This window comes from Protomyctophum parallelum, assembly GCF_964188405.1.
Source record: "Protomyctophum parallelum genome assembly, chromosome: 7".
Classification (NCBI taxonomy): Eukaryota; Metazoa; Chordata; class Actinopteri; order Myctophiformes; family Myctophidae; genus Protomyctophum; species Protomyctophum parallelum.
The window spans coordinates 35,454,723-35,482,181 of NC_139705.1; the positions used below are offsets into that span (position 1 = coordinate 35,454,723).

At 44.8% G+C, this 27,459-nt stretch overlaps 1 protein-coding gene across 2 annotated transcripts in view; it reads left to right on the plus strand.

The window, feature by feature from the left end:
- Window positions 1–27,459, plus strand: part of agrn (agrin) — a 346,246-nt gene that overhangs the window by 23,351 nt on the left and 295,436 nt on the right. The window lies entirely within an intron of this gene.

Below are 27,459 nucleotides of genomic sequence, written 5' to 3' on the forward strand. Positions count from 1 at the left end.
GACTGCCTGTCTGTCTGCATTGTGTTGTTGAGTACACTTCTCTGTGGGTGGCAGGATCTGTATGTGTGTGTGTGGACCTGCCTGCCTGTCCAAAACAAACTCTCTCTCTCTCTCTCTCTCTCTCTCTCTCTCTGTGTATTTCAATTCAAAAGGGCTTTATTGTTCACATTGCCAAAGCAAGTGTGAAATAAAACGATCAAAAATAAGAAATGTATATACAATTCAAGATAGGCCAACTAAATTAAAGAAATGTATGAGCAGAGCTGTGTTCAAAAATAGACACAAACCTGAAAATGTTAGCAATTCTTCAAATGGTACTGTATATGCTGTCCTCTGTCTCTCTGTCTCTCTCATTTTCTCCCCTCCTCCTGCCTCTCTCCCTGAGCTGTCCTTCAGGTAGCCCTGTAGGCCATTCAAGTCATCTGCAGACATCGTTAAGCTGATGCAATGACTGTCAACCTCTCCCGGGGGTGCCGAGCAGTTTAAGCAGTATCTTGTGTCTTTTTCCCCCACGTAGGTTTCATTTCATCTACCCGACGATGTGACGACCCAGCCCATTTAACATTCCACATTTATCCACTTCAGCCCCGTTTATAAGCGAGCGCTGAGGACATGTGTGTGTGTGTGTCCTACTCCGTAAGATGACCTAAAAATTAAATAAAATAAATACATCTTACCTCCTAGACCACTTCCGAACACAAAACAGTGAAATGAGTTAAATCACTCGCTTTTCTCCCTCCTTGTGAGGCCTTCATGGCCTGGGTGTGTGTGGGGATATTGGTTGGTGGTGACGAAGGGAGGTTGTTAGGTGTTTGTGGGGATATTGGTTGGTGGTGACGAAGGGAGGTTGTTAGGTGTTTGTGGGGATATTGGTTGGTGGTGGTGACGAAGGGAGGTTGTTAGTTAGTAAGTGTAGACTCCTGGCGGTTGCCTTGTTGGGCCCTGGCTGGGGGGCGGGGGTGGGGTGGGGAGTGATGCGTTAATATTGCGAGAGAGTTATCTGATAGTCCAATAAACAGGCTGTACTACACATACAGTAAGTCATGTAATCATAGCTCCGGCATATTTTAATGATTGCCCGGGATACTTATCCCAAATTGAATGGTCATGTGATATGCACATGAACAGCAAAGATATAGATGAAAGCAAATACGAGCTGTTACATCACGAATCAGATTCGATCATATCAGTCCGTTGATCGGGGCGCCCCTTGAAGCGCAGGCCAGAGGGGTTGTCTGTCCTGGAGAATTCTGACGTGTCTCCACTTTTTCAGACACTATATAGAAATCTTTCTGTCCCTCTGTGACCTTGCTTGAGCACAGCTAGAGTGCACACTCTTATGAGTAATGGTAACTGCTTAAAAGGTCTACTTTATCCCAACAGGAGCCTTTCCCGTTTGTGTCTCAGTCCCTAATAACCAGGTCACGTAAAGTTAGCCTCTCCGTGCAGGGGGCATTGCGACTCTTTCTTTTTATATCACGAGAGTCACGATGACCATGGCTCCGGGGCTTTGCTGGTTGTGTCCTGACTCCCTACTGAGGACAAATCGACTGTGGGACCCAAGGAAGTGTGAACTGCTGTGGTTCTCAAAGTGAGGTCCACCGGTCCAGGGACCCACATTGACCCGTACAGATTTGTAACTGTGAGGGAGTACAAATGGAACCAAATGGATCCGTTCCTTACGGGTCCATTTGGTTCCATTTATACCCTTGGGGTTATGGGGGTCCTTGGAATTAAAATGTTTGCGAACCACAGGACTGTACTGTATTCACCACGAGACCACAGTCATATCTTCCGAGAGCTGTGAAGCAAGGCAGAGGGTGTAATTTAGATATTTGCCCTATCGATCCGGCCTCAGTTTGATATATGGAAATAGAAGCAGATCCACTATACGCACTTTAGTTTCCCATCTCTTAAGGACATGGAAGTTGCAATGCTGTCCACCAGCCAGGGCTTTAATGCAAAACAGTAAATTCAGCCACTGAGTGGGATATTTAGCCAAGTGCTGCATGCTCTTCTTGAAGGATGGGACGCTTGGACTTGTTCCTTACTGCTTGCAGGAATGCACTCAGTGCCTCTGCATGACAAACGTTTTTTTGCCGAGGACTGTGTGAGTGTCCTCGTATGTCAGAGCTAATCTGGTTAAAGGGACATTTATGGGACAGAAACGCACGAGCGCCGGTCCCCGTGTTCTGGCAGTGGGCCAGCCTGAGGGCTTAACTGGCTCTATATAAGAAAACACTCAGACATATTGATTTGGAGGTTTGATAAAATGCCTTCATATTCTTTTTGAAGTTACTCAATGTCCCTTGATATGAGCAGCTGTTTGAACATTCCAAAGCCAGTGCGGTGGCGAGGGTTAAATCAGTGCCATTGCTTCACATTAGCATTCAGCTGCCAGCCCCACGGGCTAAGTGCTTCAGTACCTGCTTGGTTGCTAAGGAATGGGCACTTAGGTAATGAAATGCCCATCGCTGACAGGGGCACTAGATTGTGCTGAGACTGAAACAGGGGTGGGTTGTGGTCGTGTGTGTGTGTGTGTGTGTGTGTGGGGAGGGGAACATTATGCACAATTGCACATACCAGGGAGTTGGCATGAGCAGCTCTAATGAATTTTAGCTGCAAATCCAGCTAACTGGAAGAACTACATCACCTGAGGAAGCGTTTGCTAACAACCGTGTTGCTGTCTCCAAGAAAGAAAAAATAACTTTACTACCTTAAACATTATTTAGAAGGGTTGTTTGAGGTCTCTATTTTGGCACATTAATTCCCGCCGAATCCCCAACAACAAACCCAAAGGTTCTGATTGTATGTCACTTCTCCCAAGTTCTCCGTTACACAGAAAATGGCTTACCGGTAATTTATATGGGTCCATTTGGTTCCAATTGTGATATTCCACTATGTAGTTTCGGACACTACATTTTAATAAGATGTCTTTTCACCTTTTGTTTTGTCTCATACGTATGGTCCAGCGTGATCTGAAGATAATACTTGTTGGTGGCATCATGCCACTGCCAGGAAGCCTTTTGAAACGTTGACATTCATTTGCTGTTTTTCCACTCTTCTCTCTCTCTCTCACTCTGTTTACTTAAGCTCCCCTTTCCTCCGAGTCAGCTGTTGTTGTCTCTACCTGACTGAATGCCCAGCCTCGGCTGAACCTCTATTGATGGTCACCAAGTATGGAGAGCTTCCTCATCCCCTGGGCTCCGTTACATACAGGCTCCCCATAATCCTCCACCTTTGCCCTCACCTTAACACAGGGGTTCTCAAAGGGGGGTCTGGGGACCTCGAGGGGTCCTTGAGGCCGGTGCAGGGGGTCCCCAGCTAAATTATTGATAGTTAGGAAGCAACATGGTGCCTTACAGATTTGTAACTCAGAGTGTACACATGGAACCAAATGGACCCCTACAGGTCCGATTGGTTCCATTCACTCTCAGTGTAATGGGGGTCAGTGGTCTACTCTGCATGCATACTAAACTGGGGGTCCTTGAAATTAAATGGTTTGAGTCACAGTGACTAATGACTAATGCCTTACGACCCCCTGTTCTCAGAATCTCCGCCTGTGTGTTGACGTGACCTCACATGACGTGTTTTGTGTGTTTGTGTGTGTGTGTGTGTGTGTGTGTGTGTGTGTATATATATAGCATAGTTTCACTTCATAAACTTTAGTCTGCCACAAGAATGACACTTGCTGTTGTTTCTTCGGTTTTATTATTAACCACAACGCTGGATGACTGAAGATGACGAGGCAGCGATCGCTCAATGTGTAACAGCTCAAGTTAACAATGAAACCCGAGGAGGCCATTTAGTTGAGTATTTGCGCCTCTGTTGACTTTTGGACATTTCTGGAATTCCTTCCCCATTCATGTTTTGTGTGTATGGCTTCACGTGTCAGCGCACCACTACTGGCCTCGTTCAGCACTACAGTGTATCCTGCATTCAGCTGAAATGAACACATTTCATTCGGGGTCACCTACCGTGTCGTCCAATTCTTCTGGTTTCTGTTTGTGCCGATCGCTCACTTGTCTTTTCCCACTCCATCCATCTTCAACCGCTTATCCATAGTCGGGTCGTGGGGGCAAGAGCTTCACCAGAGAGCTCCAGACTTCCCTCTCCAGAGCAACATTAGTAACTTCCTCCTGGGGGATCCCGAGGCGTTCCAAGGCCAGTGAGTCGATGTAATCCCTCCATCTTATCCTTGGTCTGCCCCGGGGTCTCCCCCCAGTGGGACGTACATCGAGGACCTCCTATAGGGAGACATCCTAACCAGATGCCACGAAAGCTGGCTCCTTTCCGTACGGCTACCATTTGAACCCTCACATGTTCTGATGAATTGAAAATGAAGGACCCTTATGTAAACATGTCTCTGTGCCTTTTCTGGTTCTATCCTCAAGTAGCAGTCTTTGTATTGACCTTGACCTGACTTACCTTCCTTTCGAAACGTAGTTAACGTACCCATTCAATCAATGTCCCTAGTTTGGGCAAATAAAACACACTTTCTATGAAGCCCACATTTATAATGTATTATGAGGGCATTCATAGTGCATTATAATGCATTCACGCTTAATGTTTTAGAAAATAAAATAAAAAACAGAATGTTTAGCAGATCTACAAGCTCACAATGCTCACGACGCACACAATGTGTTGAACTTTCAGATTGGCTGTTCTCGCTAAGTACTGTATAGTACTATAGGGCTTAAGTGGTTAATACCGTAATTTAATCCATTTTGGTGTTAGCATTATGTTGTGCCTTAGCTATTGAAAAATAGCAGATCTACAAGCTCATAGCGCGCTACGAGCTTGTAGGTCTGCTTTTTTTGACGACTGACATAGAAACATAGCTTTTTCAGAAAGCTGTCAGGATGTAGAAGACATTTTTAGAATCTGATCTCAGGTCAGAATGGGTTAATGCCACACAATAGGGGTTCCTGGTAATAGTACTTGTCTTTCATGGTCTGCGTTATGGATATCATTTCTGTTTTTAAAACCATGACGTGTTTTCAAATCACAGCTATACCACCTCAAGTTTGATCAATGCCTTTCTTTAGACCTCTTAATGCCGTCCTACCTTCCCAGCCCGTATGGGGCCATGGACACTTTTGTTCTCTCCACATCAAATGCGTTGGAGAGTTGTTGCGCGCGCACTAAATTGCTACCTGCATCGCAGGGGTCTTAAGAAAAACCTGTCTTGTGGACACAGGTGCTTCGGCAGCATCAGGGGATGAATGGCACGACAGAGCGAGTAAATAAAGAGAGAGACAGATATTTCAAAAGGGGCATTCTGAGTTCTCAGAGGTGGGAGACAGAGGCAGGGTGGGGTGTGCGTGGGAGGGCAGAAAAGGATGCCCACCCAATTATTGCCTCTTGCTCACTTGTTCCGTGTGGGGAGTCACATACAAAAGCCTGGGGCGGGTCTGAATAGGTTGAGGGAGTTGAAATGAGCAGGTACACACAAGAGCATTAGTAATGTCATCTGTGTCCTAAGAATAGAAGATGAAGTAGCAGTGATGTGCAAGTTGTCCATATCGTCTCCATCCATCCATCCATCCATGTTCAACCGCTTATCCATAGTCGGGTCGCGGGGGCAACAGCTCCACCAGAGTGCTCCAGACTTCCCTCTCCAGAGCAACATTAGCGACGTTCCAAGGCCAGTGAGTCGATATGTTTCCTTCAACTGCACCTTGGTCTGTCCCGGGGTCTCCTCCCAGTGGGACGTGCGTCCAGGACCTCCCTAGGGAGACGCCCGAGAGGCATCCTAACCAGATGCCCGAACCACCTAAGCTGGCTCCTTTCCAGGCGAAGGAGCAGCTGTTCTACTCCGAGTCTCTCTCGTGTGACTGAAATTCTCACCCTATCTCCAAGGGAGATGCCAGCCACCCGTCAAAGAAAACTCATTTTGGCCGCTTGTATTCGCAACCTTATTCTTTCGGTTATGACCCACACTTCATGAACATATGATTCAGTCAATAATGCTCTCCTGTTTATATGAGATTTACCAATTGCTTTACTGCAACAAAACCAGGCCATTTATGACACTGCCCATAAAGTCACAGTCGGTGTGATAAAAAACTAATCTTGCAGAGCCTCAGTCTTCTTGCAGGCCTAATTTTGTGTTGTGTAAATACATTCAGAGGGCCAATTGTGTGTTTCCTTAACTGCCAAATCGGCAAGTCATTACTGTGCAAACATGGTTTCATTCAAACTGATTGCCTGAGTTGGACCGGAATAGCTGTGGCTGATCGATCAAGCTGCAGACCCTTTAGTTAGTAAACCCTTGGCGTGACCACCTGCATTCATTTTTCGGTCTCCTTTGGCCGTCGCCGGAATGAATGTGTTTACTCACTACGCACTAGGGAGGAGGTGTTTGAATTGAGGCTATTGCGATAACTCGCCATGATTGAAGGTCGGAAACCCGAGAGCAGTGACTCAGTGTTTACTCATTTGGTATTTTGTCACTTGCCGGTGATAAGAAGCAGGGAGGGCCTCACAGAGAGGTGAACAGCCTCTTCATTAAGGTGGGTTGCTAATGATTTACAGGATTTACTGAAATGCGCTCAACAGTTAGTGAGCCGAGACAAGGAAGGAGCAGAGGGAGTATTGCGCCATTTAGGTGCTTTTATGACCGCACCTGAACCCACCATGGACCAAATACGGTAGAAACTATGGTAATGGTGCCCCCACCGCAGGTTACTGCTGATTTTCTAATAACCAGAGAGAACGTCATTACACACGTCCCCTGCATAGATAACCATCTTTCTGCACAATGTGAAAAGTCATTTTCAGAGTAATTTCCCTGAAATGAAAGCCACTATTGCATGATAACTGACTTGGATCTCACAAAGGCAGGTTTGAACTTGAAACACAAGCCTCTTGACATCTGGCTATATTAGCCTATTTCGCATAATTTCAAAATTGGATCTTGGGATTAGTGTCGGTCTGGCCTTCCGTCCCTGGTTTGGCCCATCATTGTGGCTGGGCCACCTCCTTACTTTCCCAGGCCCTCATAAAGCAGCTCCAGAACTGCTCTCCGCTGCACAGTAATGAGCATCTGCTCGGCTAAAGTTCAACCGCGGGGGTTGCTGCCTAAAACCAAAGCGATACACTGTCACAGCAGCAGCAGCAGCCTGGAGCGTAGCCCAGATAGTAGAGTAGACCGCTGGCCAACAAGCCCCTGGACCACTGAGATATATTTGTTCCTTATTTCCCTGAGTCACATTGAGAGTGTACAAAATGTAACCAAATGGACCCGTAATGGTACAATTGTACTCTCTCTGAGTTACAAATGGAAATAAATGAACACTCGGCTCCTTTCAGTTTAGTCCAGTTGTTTTTGCTAGATTGGCTGGGTGGGTGCGTCTGAGCACAAAAAACAGCATGGTTGTTTTTCACCACCTGTGCGCAACCTAACATACACACAAACACACACACGCACATATTAACTGTATATATGATGATTTCAGGAGTGCCAGTACAGTACAGTGACAGTACAGTACAGTACAGTAGAGAGACCCCCACACGGTAACTCTGTCATTTCTCTACCGTTTCAGACGCGGGGCGGCTCGACAGAACCGGGCCGGCACCCTGGGTGCGTTCCTGTGCGTCCCCCTCCCCCCCCCCCCCCGGCGACCCCCACGCGGAGTTGCACCACTTGCTTCACACGGGTGTGATTTTTAAATTAAAGACAACATTTTGTATCTAAATGCCCAATTGTCATTTTCTTGGCTTTCCCTCTAAACATTTATATGTAAAACTATATTTGTGTCATATTGTACTTATGAATGTGAAGTCATAGCTGCATGAAATATGGTGGTTCATTTGCTATTATATTTTGTTTTCATGTCCTGATTTTGATCATTTTCAAAATAACTGGTCTGGAAAGCCTCATTTCAAATGGCTGGCGCGACATCGCTGGGCTTTGATGCTTGGATCCAGACAGTTACAACTTGGAATGTAAAACATAATTCATCCATTCTTGCAGGAGAAGTAAGAACCCCTCGGATATGCCAGATGTCAACAATCATGGGAATTGTCTAATGTGTTTAAGTAGCTCTGGGTGCTCCGATGACTGGTATTCATCACAGAAACCAAAACCTCCTCATGTCTGTTGCTTAATGCCTTAATGACATACATACTTCATGCCGTAGAGACTAGCTTCAGATCACAATGTCTGGCAGGGATGTTACGCCTCCGGTGCCTGTAAATATTACAAAATCGCAGGATCCTGCAAGTTCCGGTCTTAGTCAGTGACCCCGACCCACCCCCCCACCCATCCACTGACTCCCACACAAACAAAATCATCACCTTCTCTACTGCCTGGCCCTGTGTAACCATGGACATCTCCGTTTGGAATCCCCCCCATCAAGACCTATTAACCTTTGCCTCTCAGGATCCTGCTCTTGACACTTCCTCTCCTGTGACCCAGGAAGTGCTCCTGTCCCGTTGTCCCTGTATGAAATGTAGGCATGGATCCAAACAGACATCCCAGTAGAAGCTCCAGGGGTTGACACTAAGGTCTCAGAGTCGGGCAAGTAGTAAGTACAGGTCATGGTCTACTCTCCCAAAGGTCATGCCCACTTGCCCGAAATGTATATCATCCAAACAATAACATTTGGATTACCACTCAATTAATATTCAACCCAAGTGTTGTATTGATCAGACAGATGTGTTGTGTTTCTAGTGAACTGAAGAATCAAACACACTTGCCTGTTCAGGCAACCTGAAAGCAAACTACACTTAAAATTCCCATTTGTGCTTTGCCGTACGTCATCGGTGAGCGCTGCGGACGTAGCCTTAACTCCTACTGAAACGTTTTGGCTATACCTGCCTGTCTCTGTGGGAGAAGCAGACTCCTGGAGAGTGTCTAGATGCCGCAGGCGGCCACTTCCTGGTTGTGTGTTGGTGAATACCGGGTGCTCAGCTGGTGTCAATTCCTTTGGCCTCGGGGCCACAACATTATGCCTCTTTACTCCAGAGGCTGTCAGTGGATGCTCTGTAGACATGAGCCAAGTTCGGGCCGGCAGCTAATGCCGCTAATATGAAGCAGATTCTTTAAACATCTGGTCCCAATTGATACAAAATAAAACCGCAGCACACAGAGGAAATGTTGCATTTCCAGCTTATGAAAATGGTCGGCAGCAGATACCTGTCAAATTGTTGGTTTTTCATCTGAGCTGCGTTTATTACGTTACACTAGCTGTGCCGCTGTGAAGGCAGACAGCTGTTTTTTACTTATTTATTTTTTACTCTGTAAAAAACAGTTTTGCTTATAGGTTTTCCTATAGCCATATGTTTCTGATCGTGTACACAGCGAAATCCAGAATCGTAATTTAACTCTGAAAGTCTAAGGTTTTGATCGCAATAAATCAATTCCACATCTACTCATTCTCATTTAGCCAACATATGTGACAAAGGTTTTGATCACAATAAATCAATTCCACATCCACTCATTCTCCTTTAGCCAACGTATGTGACAAATTTATTATTACGTTATTTAGCAGACGCTTATCCAGAGCGGCTTACAGGTGCAAGATCAGAGTTAATGGCATGAACCATCAACCAACAAACAAACAACATCGTAAATGGTCTTGCAAATAAATCAATTTAATTGCATAAAAGAAACCTAGGATCTGCACAATGGGTCAAAGAACAGAAACCTCAGGCTAGTTTTGAAAAACATATCTACTCTTAAGATTAAACTGGACAGTGTGGCTTGCGATGGCTTTTGCTGTTCAAAATGGGCTCTATTGCCATTATCTGTGCTGTGCTATCTCTTGACTGGCGTCCCCTGTTTGCAGTGGGTGTAGTGGTCACTGAGCCCAGGGTTCTGTTGCTTACGGCTAAGGGTTGAATAGGTCAGATAAGAGAGGATAGTGTGAAGATGAAACTCTGAGAGAGAGAAACAAGAAGCTGTCCCTTTTACTTGTTTTATCTGTCGTGTTCCCTCTATTCTATAGGAGTGTCGGTGTGGGAACACTTTTTGAAAGTCATTACACTTGGTTCATAACTAAAACCTACATTCTACTACACGCTTCTCCTAAATTGTTCATTATTATTCATCACCGTTCCCCTTTGTGTTAACTTTTACATTGTTATCTAATTCAATTCAACGGCAACAGCTTGTTAATTAAACACACAAGAGAAGAACAACATGTAATGCCTGTTGCACTCTGTGGGAATTATCCTGAAACCACGGTTCCAAAAGTGAGGCATGTGTAATGCCGATCTTAGTGACACTCTGGCACACACATTGCTATTCATATAGAAATTAGTGCATCTGGCATCTGGGACGCCCTTCTTCAGATGGAGAGACATGAACGCTAAGTCTGCCTTGTCTGATAGTTCCTGGCTCCAAACTATCACATGGACTTTCTCTTTATCTTCTCTCTTTCGTGTGTTCTACGGGGAAGGGCTTGTGCTCAAGTTTAATTAGTGGGATTCAATAAAGGAGCACATCTAGGATTAGTCCTCTGTTGCATAGCCTAAGGGCTCACTTAGATTTTGTCACATCTTGACAAAAACAACAGATTTAAACTGAAAAACGTCAAGCTACAGTACATGTGACATCTTTAAATAGAAGCTTTTCCTTGCTTCAACAAAGAGAATACTGTGCGTTGATATACATAGCATTTTATTGGGATTTATGTTTTGCGCTTTAGTCTTGCTTTGGTTGATTAGGAATCCAATATTATAAAAATAAAGATGACTTGACATGATGTGACTTTGATGATAAGGCCTGGCAGGCTGATAAAACATGGAGACAATTATCTCCATATAAGGGTAAATCCTTGAATTGAATGTCACTAATAGCAGAGTCTTGGACCCCAAATAAGACAAATACCGGAGGAGCAGAGACTGTCTGGTTCATATAACTCGACTGCTGTAACCTGTCAAGTAGTAAAAACTGTAGTTATACAGCAGTCAAACATGGTAACACAAAAGATATGGTTCCTTTGCTAAACAACTCGAACTGGCAAGGTCTTTTCCTGTGAACAAACTGAAGAGAAAGTTTGAGCTTCAACCTCTTTATTGGTTTGAGGCCTTTTTTTTTTTTTTTAAGATTTTTTTTTGCGGCTTACGCCTTTTATTGATTTTTGAAGGGACAGACAGTAGGCTGACAGGAAACGGGAGAGAGAAGGGGGGATGACATGCAGTAAAGGCCGTGTCGGGTCCGGGAGTCGAACCCGCGGCACACTGCGACTGGATTACCAGTCCGGTGCCCAGACCGTTACGCTACGGCCTGGGCCGGTTTGAGGCCTTTCTGAGCGATCAAAGACAGCAGATCCTAATAGTCATATTCACACGCTCTTGCATCGCTGAGGGATTCATAATAAGGCTGCAGAGTTTTTAAACATATTTATTATGTAGGCAACAAAACGAATTCCCGACAGATTCCTCAAGCCTTTTAACTCGTTAAAGTGATCCTCGCCGTCTCCGCTGCCTTTTCATACTGACACAATCTAACCCAAACTGACAGATTAGATTATAGAGGCACAGGTCTGTATTTCATTGTGTCTGACACGAGGATTAGTGCCATTTTACATGCTTGACTCCATCTGAGCACTTTTGAATTTAATCCCCCTCATTAGAATACCTAATGAGAGACCAAATCTGCCTGATTCTCACGCATGACGTCGGTCAGAAGCCAGTGCATAATTGCTGCTGTCAGCTCGAAATTGCACCTGAGATTTCATTAGCATGAACAAGTAGTAGCCGTGTTACCATGTATATCAGTGATTTTATTCGACTTTGCTCGGGTGTGAAAAAAAGGAAGAAAAATCATGTACAAGATGTGTCTAACAAATCTCCTCAACAACTTGCACCAACTATATATATATATATATATATATATATATATATATATATATATATATATTTTAATAGCAAATATATTACATCACTGCATCATTACAACAAAGTATGTAGGACTTAAGCAGTTCAACTCCTTACATACTGGCCTGCCCTCTCTACAAGAAGCTAGTCTGAGCAAAGGCATGCTGTTATTGGTAACAACGGCAGGCCAAACAGTGGCTATTCAACTTTAGACAACAGCGCCCTGCATCTTCTTCCTTTCTAACCAGTTTCAAGAGCACCTTGGCAACCATGTGAACAAAAACCAGCTCCGGGTGCAGCCACAGAATGTGTGTGTGTGGTCCCGTCCCAATCGTAAAGAGAGGGAGGAAAACAAAGCACTTTGTGAGCACACACAGGCGCTCTGGCTTGAGCAGGTCAAGCATTTCTCTGGAAAGGTGAACGTGCTTGTTTGTCGCGAGACAGGCCAGTGGAACGCTGTCACAGAGGTTGTGTGTGTGGTATTTTCTATGACATGGTCTTGAATAAAGTTTGTGTTGTCTTGTTGGCTGCGTGAGTCATGTTTGACCTTTGGGCACAAGCTAGTCTGGAGAATTATGCTTCTGTGCTGCTCTGAAACACGTCAATAGCCAATCTTATAAAATCCTGATTATGTTGATTTCCCATCGGAAGGTTCAGCTGATGAAGGACGCAATTTCATGGAAGTTGACTATTAAGACTTTTTTTCCTTTTCGTTAACCCTAACAGGGTGACTTTGACCTTTAAAAAAAAGAAGATGCCGCAATCCACCGGATACTTTCCTGCTGTACTGATGAAAATCAATATGTCCGATCGTTTAAGCTGCGTAGTCAATGCTCAACCCCCTCCCCCCACCACCTCCACACACACACACACACACACACACACACACACACACACACACACACACACACACACACACACACACACACACACACACACACACACACACACACACACACCCCTCCTCCCAGGCTGCACTGTAACTAATGCACTCTTGCATATAGCTTTAGCTCCTTAGCAATGGAGAAGTGACTCGCTGTGAGCGCCGGCCTCCTTTGCTATTCAGAAGAAGAATGGGCGCCGTCAGCGATGCCCAGGGAGACGACTTCATCTCTCTGACGGTAATTAGATCACAGCCTCGCCGCTCACCGAGGAGCCCGAGAAGAGCTCTCCCAGCAAAACGGATGAATCACTGCCAACTGTGGCTCCCTTTGCCTGGTATTGGGGGGGGGGGGGAGGGGGGGTGGCAGAGTTGTGTGTGTGTGCGTGTGTGTGTGTGTGTGTTTATGTATGTTTGTGTGTGTGGGGGGAGTTGCGGGAGGTGGTGAGAGTGTGGGGATAGGGCACTTTCAATTCAATTCAAAAGTGTCTTTTGGTCTCCATAGGTGTCGTAAAAGATACATAAAGAAAATGTTGACTTTGTTCGGTTCATTACTTTGGGATGTGGGAGGTGCAGGAAACTGCCTGTGTTTATATCAGGACGGGGGTGGTACATACATGCCGGTACCCGTGCAGTTCCACAATCACTTCCCCCGACAAATGATCAATAGTTGCCCGGGCTATTTGACCCAACACTTCTGTGTTTCCTTTGACGGAGTCAACAGTCTGCCTTGATATAGTAAGTAGAGCCCAACCGATGCCAGATTTCTGCGTCTGATACCGATCCAAAATTCAAAGTCTAGGACTCCCAATGTCCTCCCATTACATGGTTTCGACCGTTATTGTGACAAATATTTGATATTGATATATATATATATATATCACAATTTTACTCAATTTGAAAAACTGATTTTATTTAGCTTGTAATAGGCTAATAACGCCTAAAATAATGCCCAAAATACGGACGGAAGGTTAATCGAGACATACTGCCTGCATACTTGCTGATAAAAGTCTAATTTGCACAGTGCATCTGTCTGGCCAATATATCAGTCTGGCTCCAGTGTCAAGAGTTAGGAAAATATTTGGCAGCAGTTAATCGAAAAACAAAAATGACTCATACAGAGGATGAATTGAGTGAAGCACAAGTTGCCCGGTATTTGAATCCCAGACGCGGAAATCAGAGTCGGACTGACTTTACAGACACTGTGTGGGCAACAGACGCAACTAAGGGGGAAACCCAGAATTCTGCATGCGGCTGGCTGGTCTCTAGTTTCATGCACACATGGCCACGAAGCTGCCGTTAGAAAATCCCCAAGACCACCATCGCTAACACGATTGACATGCCTCCTTCAAAACCTAATCCTAATTGCCGGAGTATGAGCGAATCTCTTCCAAACACGGGATCTTCGAGGCGGCAGACGTTTGCGGAGGCATTGCGCGACGCACCAGATCAGAACAGGTGTCCTGCCCCCCCCCCCCCCCTATGCCCTGCACCCACCCACCCACCCACCCCTCCCCTGTGCTTTTCTTTCTGCCAGTATTTCAGCTTCCTCACACAATACCCCAGCAAGGGCAGAATCCATTTCTTCCGGCCGACGTACCGGCCGGTAAGCACCGTCGGTCGGTCCGTAGGTGCGTCGGCCGGTCCGTGATTAGGTCGGCCGATCCGTGATTAGGTCGGCCGGTCCGTGATTAGGTCGGCCGGTCCGTGATTACGTCGGCCGGTCCGTGATTACGTCGGCCGGTCCGTGATTACGTCGGCCGGTCCGTGATTAGGTCGGCCGGTCCGTGATTACGTCGGCCGGTCCGTGATTAGGTCGGCCGGTCCGTGATTGGGAGGCGGTCCACCCCAGGAGGTTAGACGGGACAATAGTCCGTTACGGGAGGGGAGGTGCGTGCGTGCGTGCGTGCGGGGGTAAATGTGTCAAGTCACGTGACCACGGCTGTGCTACGAATATGAATTATTATTATTATAGCTAACTTAATAGTTCCTGCTGTAAAACACCAAATCATATCGTTATCTTTCTTCATATATTCATTTTTTCTGCTCTAGTTGCAAAATCATTATTGTATATTATATTTAAAAAAATAGCCGTATTGAATTAATACATATTTAATTATTTGATAGGCAGGCAGGCAGGCAGACAGACAGACAGACAGACAGACAGGCAGGCAGGCAGGCAGGCAGGCAGGCAGGCAGGCAGGCAGGCAGGCAGGCAGGCAGACAGACAGACAGACAGACAGACAGATGTCTGTCTGTCTGCGTGTCTGTCTGTCTGCCTGCCTGACCTAATCACGGACCGGCCGACGTAATCACGGACCGGCCGACGTAATCACGGACCGGCCGACGTAATCACGGACCGGCCGACCTAATCACGGACCGGCCGACATATCAAACGACCGGCCGACGCACTTACGGACCGGCCGACCCATCGCACCGGCCGGCCGACGTATTTCACGTCGGCCGCTAAAAATGCATTCGGACCGACCGGCCGACCTATAAAAAGACCAGCCGACGGTGCTTACCGACCGGTACGTGGGCCAGAAGAAATGGATTCTGCCCTCCCTCCAATACCGGCCTTATTTAGCAGAATACCTGTGTCAGGGTGCCTCTGCAGCCTGAGTTCCATTGGAACAATGGAATCCTTTCTCATTCCTCCCCTCCGTGTGCCACTCCTCCCTTCTTCCTTCACCCTCTGTTTCCCACTGAGAGCCCTGAAGGCAGGCTTTCTGTACACACACACATTCACTAAGAGCGCTCAGCCTCACCGCGATTCATTTAATGTAGGCAAGGGTCAATGTCATTCAACCCCATTTAGGCCTGAGGCCGATTCTAAAAATGCCTTCTAAATCCTTTTTCTGAAAAATGTATTAAAAAATTACAAAAATGTATGTTGCTACCAGTATACAGTATACTCTAGGCCAGGGCTCGACGCTTAGCATTTTTCCAAGTAGCATGTGTGCGCCTAAGTTGAAAAATCTAGTAGCACACAAATTATTTTAGGAGCACGATGAAAAATGATGTATTTTTAAGGGGCGCTAGCCCCTCCTATATACAGCCTTTGTCCCCACACATCTCAAAATGAGCCATTGACAATCAACAGAGAAATTACGTCAAAATTCTGCTAAATATGACATAAATTAAACGCCATTGACATTTAAGGGAAAATGTATGTCATATGTAAACGAGCAAATCAGCTAACCAATCACAGGCAACAGGCATTCTGATTGGCCAGTATGAGATGATATCTGATGATGTATGATGACAAGAGCTCCCCTCACTTAACATGGGTGTGATTTTTCTTTAATTGAGTGATATGAGGTAGGGGTGGAAAATAATATGTCAAAATATTATATCACTATCTTTTCAGCAATTATCACAAAATAGTGATATTCATCATGATATCATTGTTATGTTTGTTTTCATATAATCTATATAATCAATTTGTTTTATGCTAATACTTTATAGATAGATCGATAGTAGCTCTGTTCCATACCTCTAATACGTGCAACACATTAGAGTTATGGACCAGAGCTAGATAGATAATATGTTGCTCATGGATTGATAGACAGGCTATCCGTTTTTATCCTGCTGTTCTGTCATGTTAGTGTGACATTCAGACAGTGCAGAGGCTGCTCGATGGTGAATTAGTATTGTAACATTCTCCTTGGCTTTGACTGACTGACTGATATTAATACGGTAATCCAGCCAGTTCGGTCATTCGCATTATCACTTGCTGCTGCTGGCACACGCTTTTGTAAGCAAACGCTAAGCAAGGGTTGTTTTTGATAAACATCAATCCGTCCACTCCATGTGTGTGTGTGCGCGCGTGCGTGCACGGCTGTACGCTGTTTCACCCGCGTTTGGTTAAAAGTAAGTTACGTTTGAACTTTGAACATTACAAACAAACTTTGCAAATAACGTTTCGGGGTCCAAGCAATTCCCTCTGAATCTGTGCTATCATGCTAATGCTATCCTGCTGAGTTCGCTCCGTCTTCGCTGCTGACAGTCAGCAAGCAGTGACAGGGAAGAGAACGGAGAACACAGTGAGGGGAGGGGCGGTGGGAGCAAAGGGGACATATCTTCAAATGAACACCGCATTGAGCCTCGACACGTTGTTAGCTTGTAGCTCTGCTCTTTTTGGCGAACGACACCGCCGTTCAGAAATATAAATTTAGGTATAGAACCGCGACTATAGAATGTGCACTTGCTGTAGACAGAGACTTGTCTTTATCACGATTGAATGGTCAAATCCTGTAGTCGCACCTGTGCTACAAATTCGCACAGTGATATTTTTTGTCGCAAATGCGAGTACCTAGTCGCACTGTCGAGCCCTGCTCTAGGCTACATAGCAACAACTACCCCAAAAGGTATTCCCGTCTTGAAAGGTAACAAAAATCACACCCGTGTGAAGTGAGGGGCACTCTTATCATTGTACATCATCATGACGTAAAATAAACACTACATGCCTATTTGCTCAGACACTATGACGTAACATTCTCCATTCATTGTCACTGGGGATTTAATGGTTGTTTAAGATAAAGTTTGTGGACGGTAACCAAATGGATGTACACAACTCCAAAAGGGGTTCCTGTCCTGAGTGGGTTAACAGATTTATACTGTGTTGTACGCCGGCACCACTCAATGAAAATAGCTGACGTTAAAGCTCACAATATGCATTGTGAACTTGTAGATTATGTTTTTTGAGGGTCCCCTCTTATGCCCAGCTTTGTGTGACTGTGTGTACCACAAACGTGATGATTTGATTGGCTGAGCACAGAATGTGATGTATGATGATGTATGATGATAAGAGTGTGATTTTATTTTTCTTTATACCAGAATATTTGTTAGTATGTTCTATATAATGACATGCCTTAAATTGGGATACCAGGTTGAAAGCGGTCAATCAAGTTCAACTTCATTGTCACATCACAAGTTTTGCTAGAGAAAGAAAAATAATTAAAGTCATAAAACAAGAAGGCTCATTGTCAATACAAGGTCAAATTTAAATAAGGTGCATGGTCAAAATAGAAATAAAAGGTATGCTTCTTGTGCACGTAGAGAAACATTTGCAGCAGATACAGTATAATCACAGTCTATTGTGCAGATGAGAGACATCGTCGCATTGCAGACATCAAGCACGTGAGCTAGATGTTGTTTTGTGACAACTTAAACTTGGAACTGTAACTGCTGTTGACCTTTTGAAGTGGCAGGCGATAGGGTTCTGTAAACTAGAAGAAGTGTGCATATTGTAACATTCAGCATTATGCAGCCCAGTGCAAAACATGCATTATGAACGAAGGCTGTTTCCCCCTCCTCCCTCTCACCTTCAGATGATTGATCTGTGGCCTGTTGATTCCAGGAACTCCATTAGGAAAAGGTTGTCAGCGCTGCAGGAAAGCGCAACAAATAGGAACGCACGCACGCACGCACGCACGCACGCACGCACGCACGCACGCACGCACGCACGCACGCACGCACGCACACACACACACACACACACACACACACACACACACACACACACACACACACTTCCATTCCACTTCCATTCCTTCATTGAAAATCCGCCTGATTCATCTGTGAGATATTTCAACAGGCCTTTTCGTTGTTCGCGGCCACAGCATGTTCTCTCATGTTTCCCCCTGCTTTGTCTGTTGTTGTTGCTATATAAACTCACTGTGTTTTTACAGTCTGAAGTTCTTTCCCGCGGGCTAAAACAAGTCTGGGAAAAGTAACAGCTCTAACTGTAGATGTTAACACTCTTAAAATGACAAACACCTTCTCTCCTGAGTGCCAGCGGTGCAGATTCGAGAGTGATAGACAGGGGGAGAATATAAGCCAGCTTCCCGGCAAAACCGCCAGTTTGGAAGATTTCTTAGAGATATGAAATGTCTGATTAACGTTCAGCGGTGGACAAAGTACTCAACCCCTTGAGTCAAAGTGTAGATACTCCTGGTCAAATAACAATAGCCACGGCCGACAAGTTTATCTTCCCCTGGCAGTGGATGGAGGGAAACGATCAGATAACATCAGGTCCGTCCGTTCTCATCAGTATTTCATGGGGTGCCGTCTCCACACCACCAGACCACACATTCATCAAATATTAAACCCCTGTAGTTTTTGCGGATGCACACTTAAGCTGACTGTTATATATTCCATATGAACGTATAAGGCCTAACAAAAAAAAACTTTGGTTTCTGGTTGCCGACCGACTCTATTAAATATGCGCGACTCATATTATTTTATTGGCATTTGGTGAAAAAAAAAAAAAAAAAGCTCAGAATACGACCGAGTCAAGACCAAAAAGGTCTTTGATCATTAAAATTCTCTTTGATGAGACCATCGGGACGCGCAAAGTCAAAATAAAGTTTTCTTTCGTCTAAAATATCACGTGCGCAAATGTTTTGGAATGCGTCATCGCGAGGTGCATGGTAGGCTACTTGAGGTTGTAACTCACGTTCCATTTACAACATTCTAATGGTTTCCAGCGATTTCCAGGGGCGAGTAAACATCTTTGAATCAAAGTAGCAGCGATCCTCTGAAGTGATGCAGCATGTCCAATACTGTCCTCGTTAACAAAGTGCAACTTTTTCATCATTCACCGTTGGCTAACGTTGTGCAACAGTCCAGAACAGAGCTATACAATATTATTATGACAACTGTCAACTTGGCTATAATCTACTAGGCCTACATTAATCATTGCCTCTCAAACCCACATACCACGCGTAATGTGCGTTGCCTAACCAAAATAACAGACATACAAACTGTCAACATGCCGCTCGATTGCGTGTCGACAGCTTGCAGATCTGTTCTTTTGGGCACACATGAGGCGCGCTTGCGCTGCGATGCGGAAATTAAATTGCTGTAGTCTACAGCGCTACGATTTGGAAACCAAATAGCTGTAGCCTACAGTGGACTGTAACATTGATTGGTCAACTATATTACGTGTATGCAGTGAACATTAACATTAGCGCTTTCATAGTTATATGGAGCATTTACCGTGGTGACGTTGATTTAGGTTATTCACCCAGCTGGGTTCAACGAGACAGCAGTGTCTCGTTAAGCCCTGACGCTTCCAAAACGAGCTATTGCGGATTAATCGATGGGCGTATAGAACATTTAAGCATATGGCAAGTTAACTTAAGTTATATACTTTGATGCTGAACACTAAGCAATTAATTTGGTTCGCAAACCAGAGGCCAGACAGCGGTAGCAAGTTCAACAACCACCGTTTTAATCTGTTTGACCAACCACCGTTCTAACACTATTCACTTTTAAGCTGCATACTGTATATCAGTATTTAGAATGGACTTAATTGTTAAAGCTCCTCATTCTGAATTGAGCTCATCTCATACCCTGGGGTAAAATGTTTTATTATTTTCAAATCCTGGTATAATTCATTCACCAGTCAGTATTCTTGGTTTTCCAACTCCTCATGCCATTGGTTGGTTTAAGTTAATTTGTTTGATCCAGGGATAGCCAGTAGCTCTCTGCTTCAAAACACAAGTTCATGTTTCAGCTTTATTACTTGAAGATTTTTTTTTACATTTGTATTTATTTTTGGTATGTGAGTGATGCAGCACTTTACTTTGGTTTGGAGTTGAATTAAAACTCTAAAGTATTCAACCAGTGTGTGGAGATTCTATTCAAAGTTTTCAAATGTTTAGCTGTAGGCATACAGTGTTATGTGTACTTGAACCATTCATTATTTAAAAGATGGTATTTCAGGCAAATATTGAAGTTATTAAAAAAGAAGCCTATCCATCATTGCCGTAGGAAAAAAAAGAAAACAAATCCTTGCTAGCCATCCTTCCCACGAAAAAAAAAAAAAAAAAAAAAAAAAAAAAATTCCTTGCTACCCCTCCTTCCCACGAAAATAATAATAATAAAAAAAAATCCCTACCTACTCAGCCCAAAAAAGACAGCCAATCGGAAACCAACGTTTTTTTTTTTTAGGCCTAAGGTTTTACAGCCTGCTAATCTTTGTCCCCAAAAAATATTTTTTACAAAATGGATGGAGGCCGAGGGCTAAAACAATATATATATATATATATATATATATATATATTTCTTTTTATATTTATATTTTATATATTTTTGTGGCTTTCGCCTTTATTTTTTATATTTTTTATGGAGGGACAGACAGTAGGCTGACAGGAAATGGGGAGAGAGATGGGGGGATGACATGCAGTAAAGGCCGTCGGGATCGGGAGTCGAACCCGCGGCACACTGCCAGACTGGATTACCAGCCAAGGTGCCTGGACCTCTGAGCCACGGCCCAGGCCAAACAAAATATATTTTTAAAGGAGAGTTCCGGACATCTCCTTTTCTTACCGTAATATGATGACGATAATCCATTGATCACTGGAAAATTTGCCAAAAATATCACATAAAATTAAATCCATGCTTAGCGTTCCTCAGCGTTTTACCCGCACAGCCGGTCAAACGCTAGACCTATTCTTGCCGTTCATCATAGGCATCTATCTATCAATTCCAGTTTGTTTGTCTGTCTCACTGTCAGTGTATCTGTTTCTTGCATAACAAGATGCTTGACACCACAGTACTAACATAACAGTACTGATGTCATACATGACGATGTCATGACGATGTCATGAGAGTTACTAGTAGCATAGTATAGTATTATACCCCAATATGGAGTGTCTGCATAACTTTAAGTTAGCATAACATCCTTTAAATGTCATCCTTCAAGTAAGGTTTGCTTTAAAAAAGAGAAACGGATAAAGGCGATTTGCAGAATGAAACCTTGAGACCTCTTCTTCGCACACAAAGAGCAAAGCCTGTGGGTGGCTTGGAAGCTCCAGGTTTTGGTAATGAGATTTCCTCAGTGGTGCAGAGGTGTTAGCAGTGCCTGAGTCCAGTCGTCCTGATCTGACCTGGCTTTCAACAACAATACAAACTCTGTATGTCTTTAAATGTTCTGATGAATTGAACATGGAGGACCCTTATGTAAACAAGGCTTATTGCTTTTTCTGGTTTTATCCTCTTAGCATATTTTGTATTGACCTGTACTTTCTTTTAACTGTACCCATTCTACAAATACATTTTTCAATCAATCAACGAATAGGATTAATTGGCGGTGCTCCGAAGAGTCACTTATTCACCTTCAAGTCAGAGCTGAAAAGGAATGCGTTAACATCATGTCTGGAAACTTCAGCCCTTCATTATTTCACAGGGATTAACGTTAATTACCACTGGATCATGTTAGCTTGACTGCGTGAATTCCATCTTTCATATTATCATTCCATACCATTTCAAGATTAATCCCTCTCTTCTTCAGTCATGATCAAAAAAAAAAAAAGATAAAAAAAAAGTTGCCACAAACTCGTTAAAACAACCCTAGCTTTAAAAATGAAAGTTTCACACATGCATGCACACAATCACAGTAAATATTCAGGGATTTACTTCTGTAGCCTACTTAGCAAGCATGTACAAGAAAGTTGGTAGACATTCAGACAAACAGACAGACAGACAGACAGACAGACAGGCACGCGAACACACACACACACACACACACACACACACACACACACACACACACACAATGCTCTTCTAGACAGTAGGAGCCATGCCGTGAAAAATGCTAAAATGTACCATCAAATCAGAGCCTCACATGTGAAGTAATTAATTTTGAATGAAGATTAATTATGAGCTGAGAAAGCGTGAAAATCCATGTCAAAACCTTGAAGGCTTTTATCTCAGAATTACAGTTATAGGTCGATCCCAACAATTAGACCAACCATCTGTGGGAAAGATTGTCTCCTCCCTGCACCTTGCACTCATTTCCTCCCCTCCAGCTGGTAAAGGCAGGGCTGACATGGCCTGGATTGCAAGGTACGGTACTGGACCGTGCAATATCAAAAGTCATTAGCAGAGAGACAAATACAGTGAGAGACAGAGAAGGAAGTCACACGTGTGTGTGTGTGTGTGTGTGTGTGTGTGTGTGTGTGTGTGTGTGTGTGTGTGAGTGTGTGAGTGTGTGCATGCGTGCAGATCTTCGCAAAAGATTGCACACAGCGCCTCACAACGTGCCACACAAAATGGCATTCATAAAACTTAGATGTTGATGTCCTCACAAGTATAGTGTGTGTGCATGTGTGAGAGAATGAGTTAGTGAGTGTGAGAGAGAGACGGGGAAAGGGAGAAAGCGTGAGAAAAGGAAAGAGAAAGAGAAGAAAGGGCGATACAGTAGAAGCTGCCAGAGGAGGGGAGAGTGAGAGAAAGTGAGTGAGGTAAAGCTTAAGGCTGTTAGGGGGCTCTCTTTCCCCCCACCCCCACCCTGGGGTCAGAGGTGGAGGCCTTGAAGCCGCGGGGAGCCTGTCGGAGTTGTGGGGTGTTCTTGTCAAATGGGCGAGTGGGGTGGCGAGGTTCTAGTCTGATACTAGTGTCTGAGGCCTGTTTTCTTGATTTAACCAAAACCCAATGCATCTCTTAAAAAAACATACACACACACACGCACACGCACACGCACACACACACACACACACACACACACACACACACACACACACACACACACACACACACACACACACACACACACACACACACACACACACACATTACATCAAACAACGTACAGAGGAAGACAACACACTGCAGGTCTTCTCCGCCCATTCATTTCACAACCCATAATTTATTATCTTACTTGGTGTGTGTGCTCGTGTGTCTATGTATGTACTTGAATGTGTTGGTGAATGAGAGATGGATAGAGAGAGAGAGAGAGAGAGAGAGAGAGAGAGAGAGAGAGAGACTCTTCAAAGGATTGTGTAGGCCCATTCATTTGTCAGTGCATGTCTGCATTCGGGGCAGGTCAATGAAAACATGAGGGCTTCTTTTGAAGACACACCGTTCCTCAGTCAACTCATGCTATGGTGTAACAGTAAACGGTGTGTTATATCTGCTTGCTTTACAGTGAAGCATGCATATACTGACTGAATTCTTTCCTGACCTCATGTCTGGGAATTGGAACAATGAGCGAATAGCAGACCTCACGCAAGAGACTCATTAGATCAGGATAACTTTGCCAGTAGCTGTCACATTCCGTTATGTAACCAATACTTACAATTAATCAATTGCACCACCTTGGCCTGATGTCCCAATCATGTTATAATGCACTGAATGCATCAAGCCATGGTTATGGATGTTGCGGGTGATTGTTTAATTAATTAATGTATCAATAAAGTACCATCATTATGCATGCAGGGACGTTTAGTAGTAATACAAAGTGCTCTCACCGTAACCTGACACCACCATGGGTGGGAAAATAGTCTTGATGTTTTGGTCATGGTCAAATTTAGATGTTCTCTGTTGATACTAATGAGGATCAAACGTATGCATAATTCATAGTTGCATTCATCCATTAGTGATGTTTTTTTTTGGTCATGCCGTTATTGAACAGAGATGATGCTTTGTCGCTTTAATTTGATGAGAACATGTGGGACACGTGAACAGGGACTTCAGATGTGGTACACTGCTAATCTGTCTCATCATTAAACACTAGGCGTCTGCCCAACTGTTTCTGTGGGGTTGCCGAGTTGAAATAATAAACACTGGATTATGTTTTTGCAAAGTCATGTGTTTTATCAGTTCAAGTCGATTCTGTCTTCAAATCCCACAGCATCAAATCCCACAGCACCTCTCACTGACCGACTGCCTTTAAAATGTCACTTTTACTATGTAAGATCACGTTTTTCCCCCATGCAAGTCATCATGGGAACGCTCACTGTGTTTCTTACACCTCACACAAGTAAGTGTAGCAGCTATGTTTCATGGATGATAACCTATCACGCTACGAGAGAGCAGTCTCCACCAACACCATTCAAAACAGCTCCACGGCCGGCCCGCTGTGCGATAAGCCTGGCTTAGTGTGACTCCAGCCACAGCTGATTCTCTTCATTCATAAACTCTGAGGTAAATCAAACAAACCCTTCTGACTGAATCAACCAACCGAGTTGAACAAACTGGGCTGTGCTGTGATCCCTGTGTCCACCTGGACAGAGTCGACTAGTAGCACTTAATACCACTGCACACAATCATCTCTCTGTCAGCCATGTGTTTGAAAATCCTGTTCCCCAAATCTTCAAAATATTTCCAACACATCTGCAAGATCCCTGGGGTGAGGACAGTTGAGAAGCCTATGATCTGAATAGTTATTCTAATCTCTCTTAAAACATTCTCTCAGTGGATTAAGTTCTTGCCAGTTGAAATATTAGTGACATTTTTCTGGACCCTTTGCGAACGGCTGCCTTGACACCAGCTGGCCTATAGACCGATTCCGTAGCGGGTCTCATGGTCGCAGCCTACGTATTTCCTGTAGGCGGACTCGACATAGCTGCGGGGATAAAACCCTCACCAGGCGCACCTCTTCCACTACAGTGAACGGCAGAGTGACTGATGTTAGTTTGCCTCAAACTTTACTCCTTTACCTGCTTTTTTACTAACACTAACATTACAAAGATGCCCAGAACATTGAGATGAACCTGTGTAGTTTATGGCTGCTCCAACAGTAGTGGCAACATAAAAAAAAAAAAAAAAACGTGATGTCTAATATCCACCGCGGTGGCGGAGACCAGAGCCATTGAGTAATGGTTGAGACGAAGCAGTGAAAGATACATAACGCCAGTCTTACCCAATACCAAATATTTCTGTTTTATTAACACAAGGCTGCTGTACTTTATACCTCATACTTTAAATGCTTAGTATGAGGTATAAAATACAGCAGCCTTGTGTTCATAAAACAGAAAGATTGGGTATTGGGTAAGACTGAAATTATGTATCTTTCAGGACCCTTCACTGCTTTGTCTCAACCATTACTCAATGGCTCTGGTCTCAGACACCACGGTGGATATTTTGACATTCCGTTTTTTTTATTTTTTTTATGTTGCCACTACTGTTGGAGCAGCCATAAACTACACAGGTTCATCTCAATGTTCTGGGCATCTTTGTAATGTTAGTGTTAGTAAAAAAGCAGGTAAAGGAGTAAAGTTTGAGGCAAACTAACATCAGTCACTCTGCCGTTCACTGTAGTGGAAGAGGTGCGCCTGGTGAGGGTTTTACCCCCGCAGCTACGTCGAGTCCGCCTACAGGAAATACGTAGGCTGCGACCATGAGACCCGCTACGGAATCGGTCTATAAGTTATCAGCATTATGTACACGCCTTGGACAAAGTTGAACCCCAAGCAGCCACGCTGGTGAAGGAGACTGAATTATTTAGTCGCCGACTCGCCATGTGTACGCCTCATGTCATGTGCGATTGATTTATCACCGTGCTGACAGACTCCTTGCAGGAACTGAGCAAACAGCCAACGCTACCCTGCGTCGCTAGCGGGCTTGCACTGGTGTACCATACTGCTAGTGTCAGTATCTGTTGTCAATGATGGATATGAGCAGAATGGAACTGGTGTACGGAGAAGTATAGGCCCGGCCATGTCCGCCCAGAGAGAACACGTTTGTCACTCAGCATTATCGGTACCGAGGTGGTCCTGGTGGGAGCTCAAGATGTTATTCTAATTTAATTAGAGCAGCTGGAAGAGGAAAAAAGCAAATCCCCCCCCCCCCCCCCCCACTCCCCCTCCCAAAAAAAACCATGCAAGTCATTGTTTTGATTCAGGACTTCCTGAGTTTTGGAGTTGAAACGCTCAGCATTAATCACCCCCCCCCCCCCCCCCCAGTGTATGATTTGGCGGTAGAGCCGTCGAATCACACGACTGTGTAAAAAGCAACGCCCTGCGGGCACAGTCTTCCCGATCCTTAAGCACTCCCATGACTCAACAGGGGAATTACATACTTTCAAACATGAAATTAGTCCCAACTAGGGCTCCGGAAATCCTTGGGGTGGAATTAGTGATTTATTATGCTTGTGCCTTTCCTCGGCGGGGGGGGGGGGGGGGGGGTTAATGTGCTACTGTACCCACTGTGCTGCTGCTGCTGTTGTTGTGCTGCTGTCGGATGTTAAATGTGTTTTTATTTAACTCTGAGAGTGCTAATTTATGCATTAGTTAATCATTTCCCTGAGTCACGTCTAACTCTTGAGAGTTAAATTTCCACAGAATATTTTACTGTGTGTTATTATGTCTTCAGTTTGCACAGGTGTCACTGAGTGAATTGATGTCAATGTGTCTTTGGAGAGCAGCAGGCAGCATTTATTGCCCTGAACCAATAAGTAAATGGTCAGTGAGGGGTGGTGGCGGGGGCTGTGTGTGTTGCGTGTGTGTGTGTACTGTGTTGCGCGCGCGCGCGTGTGTGTGTGTGTGTGTGTGACATTGGGAGGCTGGGAAGTGAAGTTGACAGAAGTGTCAGTGGGGGGTTGTCTGTCTGGTCAGGAGGCTGGGCTGGGGTGGGGGGTTGGGTGGTTGCATTGGGGAGGTGCAGCAGCCAGCAGCTGGAACACATGGGCCTGGTGTCAGTCCAGAGAGACCTCCCCCCAACCTGTCCCGGTGTCAGTCCAGAGAGACCTCCCCCCAACCTGTCCCGGTGTCAGTCCAGAGAGACCTCCCCCCAACCTGGCCTGGTGTCAGTCCAGAGAGACCTCCCCCCAACCTGTCCCGGTGTCAGTCCAGAGAGACCTCCCCCCAACCTGGCCTGGTGTCAGTCCAGAGAAACCTCCCCCCAACCTGGCCCGGTGTCAGTCCAGAGAGACCTCCCCCCAACCTGGCCCGGTGTCAGTCCAGAGAGACCTCCCCACAACCTGTCCCGGTGTCAGTCCAGAGAAACCTCCCCCCAACCTG